This window comes from Helianthus annuus, chromosome 9 (genome assembly GCF_002127325.2).
Source record: "Helianthus annuus cultivar XRQ/B chromosome 9, HanXRQr2.0-SUNRISE, whole genome shotgun sequence".
NCBI classification, from domain to species: Eukaryota; Viridiplantae; Streptophyta; class Magnoliopsida; order Asterales; family Asteraceae; genus Helianthus; species Helianthus annuus.
Genome location: NC_035441.2, coordinates 114,259,690 through 114,266,763, shown reverse-complemented (window position 1 = coordinate 114,266,763; position 7,074 = coordinate 114,259,690). Strand labels below are relative to the sequence as shown.

Sequence of the window (7,074 nt, the reverse complement as noted above, 5' to 3'; positions counted from 1 at the left end):
AACAAAAAAAAGATTCAATTAATCCAACAAATCATTTTGCATTAATCACCTGTGACTTCAATTTCCAATCGATTAAGCTCGAGTTTCAACGAATCCAAACCGTGGAACAACTTTATAAGATTGTTCGTGTCTAAACTTGGCCTCACCATAGACCCCCTACAACTTGTAGTACCCGAACACCTACCTCCTCCACTTCCTCGGTCCTTGTAAGATCCCGAAAATGTCAACGGCGTCGTATACTACAATAGAAACACAAATTAAGATAGAGAACACAAAACAATTTATGTCGAGGGCAAAAGTCATTTTCTTATAAGCTTACTGAAACACTATTAGTTTTCCTGTGGTCGTGTTCACTTGCAAAAAAGAATAAACAAATAATAAAAAAATACCTGACTCATACAAAAGAAATAAACAAAAGTCCAGTTACAACATCCCATTTGCTTTCAAGAAAGATAAAAAAAAAATAGATGAAAGATTTATATCCAAGTGATACCTCAACTGGAGGATTTACTTTAAAGAAAGCAAAACACCTATTGCAAAACAAAGGTAGAATGTTTTAATTAACGTAGATCTAAACTGAAAACCTAAACTCCAAACCTTTTATTTCCAAACCCTTTTAATTCTAACCGAATTAAACATCTTGAACAACAAAAAAATGGATGAATTAAAATAATGATTAACTTCAAAATTTAAATTTAAAATAATGATTGACTTCAAAATTTAAAATTTAAAATTTGAATTCTGAAAATTAAATCAATAACATCCAATCCCGTAAATTAAGCAAACTTATTAGGAAAGTCTAACCTTGCCAAGCAAAATTGCTCCACCATTTATTTATAGAAAGAGATACCTTAATTTAGGAAAACCATATAATACTAAAATTTAAGGAAATAACGAAATCTTTGATAGATTGTAATTAATACATATTAAAACAGTACAAAATTTACTAGAAACAACCCAAATATTCAAATTTTAAAAAATATCATAGTTAGATTTGTAAAAAAAATATTTTACAAAATTATACACATCAGCATAAACAATGAAACCTAAAATTATACCGAAAAAAATAAATAAAAAATTAAATAAAGCAAATTCCTTGTAAACAATGAATCACAGTTAGATTCCTTGTAAGGTGGTTGTTCTTCCCACATTAATGAAGCAAATTCATTAGATATTTCCTATCAGTGGAAACAAAAAATAAATAAATAAATAATTAAATACATAAGTCTAAATACAATATGTTTAGTAATCATAAAATTAATAAACATACCAAAAAATAGGATCGTCGTCCTCAATCAGCTTTAAGAATGAAGGACTGTTGTTACTCAAATTCATACCTGCAAATTAAATGAGAACGGTTTTAAACGAGTAAAAACGATAAATTAATTATAAAAATAAACTCATAATAGCGGGAAAACATATAAAACCAAAACAAACAAAAAAAGGTTTCAAAAAACATAACACCATTTATTTATAGAAATAGAAACCTTAATTCCGAAAAATTACCATACTAAAAATAAATCACTAACGAAATTTAAAATTGCTAAAAATTTTAAATTTAAAATTTGAATTCCGGAAATAGAAATAGAAATAGAAACCTTAATTCCGGAAAATTATCATACTAAAAATAAATCATTAAAATTTAAATTTGAGGTTTCAAAAATAAATCACTAACGAAATTTAAAATTGCTCAAAATTTTAAATTTAAAATTTGAATTCCGGAAATAGAAATAGAAAACTTAATTCCAGAAAATTATCATACTAAAAATAAATCACTAACGAAATTTAAAATTGCTCAAAATTTTAAATTTAAAATTTTAATTCTGGAAATAGAAATAGAAACCTTAATATTTTAAATTTGAGGTTTCAAAAAACGTAAAATCATTTGTTTATAGAAATAAAAACCTTAATTCTGGAAAATTATCATACGAAAAATAAATCACTAACGAAATTTAAAATTGCACAAAATTTAAAATTTAAAATTCAAAATAGAAACCTCAAAATTTAAAATTTAAAATTTAAAATTTAAAATTTGAATTCTGAAAATTAAATCACTAACATCCAATCCCGTAAATTATCATACTAAAAATTATCATACTAAAAATAAATCACCATTTATTTATAGAAATAGAAACCTTAATTCCGGAAAATTATCATACTAAAAATAAATCACTAAAATTTAAATTTGAGGTTTCAAAAATAAATCACTAACGAAATTTAAAATTGCTCAAAATTTTAAATTTAAAATTTGAATTCCAGAAATAGAAATAGAAAACTTAATTCCAGAAAATTATCATACTAAAAATAAATCACTAACGAAATTTAAAATTGCTCAAAATTTAAAATTTGAATTCTGGAAATAGAAATAGAAATAGAAACCTTAATATTTTAAATTTGAGGTTTCAAAAAACGTAACATCATTTATTTATAGAAATAGAAAGCTTAATTCTTGAAAATTATCATACTAAAAATAAATCACTAACGAAATTTAAAATTGCTCAAAATTTTAAATTTAAAATTTAAAATAGAAACCTCAAAATTTAAAATTTAAAATTTAAATTCTGAAAAATAAATCACTAACATCCAATCCCGTAAATTATCATACTAAAAATTATCATACTAAAAATAAATCACCATTTATTTAGAGAAATAGAGACCTAAATTCCGGAAAATTATGATACTAAAAATAAATCACTAAAATTTAAATTTGAGGTTTCAAAAATAAAACACTAACGAAATTTAAAATTGCTCAAAATTTAAAATTTAAAATTTGAATTTCAGAAATAGGAATAGAAACCTTAATTCCAGAAAATTATCATACTAAAAATAAATCACTAACGAAATTTAAAATTGCTCAAACTTTTAAATTTAAAATTTGAATTCCGGAAATAGAAATAGAAACCTTAAAATTTTAAATTTGAGGTTTCAAAAAACGTAACATCATTTATTTATAGAAATAGAAACCTTAATTCCGGAAAATTATTATACTAAAAATAAATCACTAACGAAATTTAAAATTGTTCAAAATTTTATGTTTTTAATTTAAAATAGAAACCTCAAAATTTAAATTTAAAATTTGATTTCTGAAAATTAAATCACTAACATCCAATCCCGTAAATTATCATAATAAAAATAAATCACCATTTATTTTTAGAAATAGAAACCTTAATTCCGGAAAATTATCATACTAAAAATAAAACACTAAAATTTAAATTTGAGGTTTCAAAAATAAATCACTAATGAAATTTAAAATGGCTTTTTAAATTTAGAATTTGAATTCCGGAAATGGAAATGGAAACCTTAATTCTGGAAAATTATCATACTAAAAATAAATCACTAACGAAATTTAAAATTACTCAAAATTTTAAATTTAAAATTTGAATTCCGGAAATAGAAATAGAAACTTTAAAATTTTAAATTTGTGTTTCAAAAAAACGTAACACCATTTATTTATAGAAATAGAAACCTTAATTCCGAAAAATTATCATACTATAAATAAATCACTAACGAAATTTAAAATTGCTCAAAATTTTAAATTTAAAATTTAAAATAGAAACCTCAAAATTTAAAATTTGAATTCTGAAAATTAAATCACTAACATCCAATCCCGTAAATTATCATACTAAAAATAAATAACCATTTATTTATAGAAATAGAAACCTTAATTCCGGTAAATTATCATACTAAAAATAAAACACTAAACTTTTAATTTGAGGTTTCAAAAATAAATCACTACCGAAATTTAAAATTGCTCAAAATTTTAAATTTAGAATTTGAATTCCAGAAATAGAAATGGAAACCTTAATTCTGGAAAATTATCATATTAAAAATAAATTGCTAACGAAATTTAAAATTACTCAAAATTTTAAATTTAAAATTCGAATTCCGGAAATAGAAATAGAAACCTTAAAATTTTAAATTTGAGGTTTCAAAAAACGTAACACCATTTATTTATAGAAATATAAACCTTAATTCCGAAAAATTATCATACTAAAAATAAATCACTAACGAAATTTAAAATTGCTCAAAATTTTAAATTTAAAATAGAAACCTCAAAATTTAAAATTTAAAATTTGAATTCTGAAAATTAAATCACTAACATCCAATCCCGTAAATTATCATATTAAAAATAAATCACCATTTATTTATAGAAATAGAAACCTTAATTCTGGAAAATTATCATACTAAAAATAAATCACTAAAATTTAAATTTGAGGTTTCAAAAATAAATCACTAACGAAATTGAAAATTGCTCAAAATTTTAAATTTAAAGTTTGAATTCCGGAAATAGAAATAGAAACCTTAATTCCGGAAAATTATCATACTAAAAATAAATCACTAACTGTTGGGTCAAATTGGAGAATGATGTTATCAATTATGATGGCTTTAGTTTAGCGATTTTATTATTTATATTATGTGACGTTTTGATTTGTAATAGTCGGATATTTTAGTGATTTTAGTAGGTTTTCCAAGCAAGAGGCGGCTTGCTTGGAGGACAAGGCTCAAGGGTCTATATATAGAGTACTATACCTCATTTGTGAGGTGTGCATTTGTGAGCCACCACCCCGGGGGAGCTCACCCGGGGTGGATTATCTTGTATGTTCTTATCAAATCAATCAAATATCTTTGTTCCAATCCTTAAAGTTTCGATCTTTCTTGTTTATTATCTATTGTTCTTGGCTCGAATCACCCGTCTCACTATTTTTCACCGAACCGAGACTGAAATCGGATCGTTACGGGACTATCACTAACGAAATTTAAAATTGCTCAAAATTTTAAGTTTAAAATTTAAATTCCGGAAATAGAAATAGAAACCTTAAAATTTTAAATTTGAGTTTTCAAAAAACGTAACACCATTTATTTATAGAAATAGAAACCTTAATTCCGGAAAATTATCATACTAAAAATAAATCACTAACGAAATTTAAAATTGCTCAAAATTTTAAATTTAAAATTTAAAATAGAAACCTCAAAATTTAAAATTTAAAATTTGAATTCTGAAAATTAAATCACTAACATCCAATCCTGTAAATTATCATACTAAAAATAAATCACCATTTATTTATAGAAATAGAAACCTTAACTCCGGAAAATTATCATACTAAAAATAAAACACTAAAATTTAAATTTGAGGTTTCAAAAATAAATCACTAACGAAATTTAAAATTGCTCAAAATTTTAAATTTAGAATTTGAATTCCGGAAATAGAAATAGAAACCTTAATTCTGGAAAATTATCATACTAAAAATAAATCACTAATGAAATTTAAAATTACTCAAAATTTAAAATTTAAAATTTGAATCCTGGAAATAGAAATAGAAACCTTAAAATTTTAAATTTGAGGTTTCAAAAAACGTAACACCGTTTATTTATAGAAACAGAAACCTTAATTCCGAAAAATTATCACACTAAAAATAAATCACTAACGAATTTTAAAATTGCTCAAATTTTAAATTTAAAATTTAAAATAGAAACCTCAAAATTTAAAATTTAAAATTTGAATTCTGAAAATTAAATCATTAACATCCAATCCCGTAAATTATCATACTAAAAATAAATCACCATTTATTTATAGAAATAGAAACCTTAATTCCGGAAAATTATCATACTAAAAATAAAGGAAATAATGAAATCTTTAATGGATTGATAATTAATACAATACAAAATTTATTACTAAGAAAACAAAGACATTCAAATTTTAAAAAAATATCATAGTTAGATTTTCAAAAATAAAAAATAATAAAAATAACTAAAAAAATATACAGATTGGCATAAACGATTTAACCTATAACAATTATCGGATCAAAAAACACCAAAACAACCATAAAATTAAACTTACATCTTTAGTTCGACGAAGATTTAGAGTCCGCCAGTTGCATAAAATTTAGGGTTTCTTATGAAAAAACAAAAACCAAAATAAAAAAAAATCACTAACAACATCATTCTTTGAAGACATCAAGAATAGATCCATTCATAAGATTAGAATCGGAGAATGAAAATCATCATCAACAACAAAAAAAATACAGAAAAGTAATAAAAAAGTTCGATTAAGCATTAATAATACATAACAATCTAATATAATTTACATACCTGCAGAATAAGTGGAATGATCTACAAAAAAAAGAACAACAATAATCATTAGCATTTTCCGAATGGGTTTTGACCAAAAACAACCTACTATACGATCGAAGAACAAAAATAAAGAGTATTTCGCTTCGATCATGTAGTTTACCTTTGATTTGTGAAGGATTCTTGCTTTAAGTTTATGATAGGAGAAGGTAGGTAGAAGAGAGAGAACAGAGAGAAAGAACTTGTTTGTAGATAGATGTTTATGAAGAATAATTGAGTCAAAATAATAAATAGGATCCATATTCAAAATGGGTTTTTTTGGAAAACCGGAATAAACCGACCCAAACAATTCGGATCCCGCGTGGAAGTAAGTTTTGGTTTGTGTTTTGTGAATTTGGTTTGTTTATAGAGAAATTAGATGAATTCCCTCCCAAATCACCCTCTACTCAACCAATGGATGTCACATAAGCAAAATGGCTCCACCATTCAAAGACAAATGGCCCAAATCATCTCATTTATTAATATATATAGATATGCTCATATAATATTTTTTTGTTTTCGTGAGCTTTATGTATATTAAACCTCATGTTAACAACTATTTATGAGACAGCCGAGTATTAGTGAGGGGATTTGTTACAAACCTGCTAATTCAAATCTGGATGGGCTGAATTTTAGGAGAGTCAAAGTCAAAAGGCTGAGTTTAGGGGCTGAAGTTTAGGAAGTAACTCTTTTATTTTTCATTTAAGTATTTCATTTGATGTTCTAATTTGGAATGTCTTGTTTATTTGGATTATCTAGTGTTTTTGTATTGGAGATTAGCCCCTCTCGAATCGGGCCAACTATCTTATTATTTCAATAAATCATCCTCTTGTTTTCGAGTATCTATCAATGGTTCCATCGCCGGGAAACTCGAAGAAGATGGTGAATACCTAGAGTAGTGAAAGTAGCGCATTAAACTCAGATCAGACTGCTTCTCAATTGGCTGTGATTGCAGCCAAACTTGAT

The 7,074-nt window shown here is 24.5% G+C and overlaps 1 long non-coding RNA gene across 1 annotated transcript; it reads right to left on the bottom strand.

Moving 5' to 3' along the window:
- Nucleotides 1-214: 214 nt before the first annotated feature.
- LOC118482058 lies at nt 215-6,312 on the bottom strand. Its single transcript, XR_004866995.1, has 3 exons — nt 6,233-6,312; nt 6,091-6,111; nt 215-239 (listed from the first exon to the last, which is right to left on the bottom strand). It is a non-coding gene; the product is annotated as an uncharacterized LOC118482058 (long non-coding RNA).
- Nucleotides 6,313-7,074: the final 762 nt, after the last annotated feature.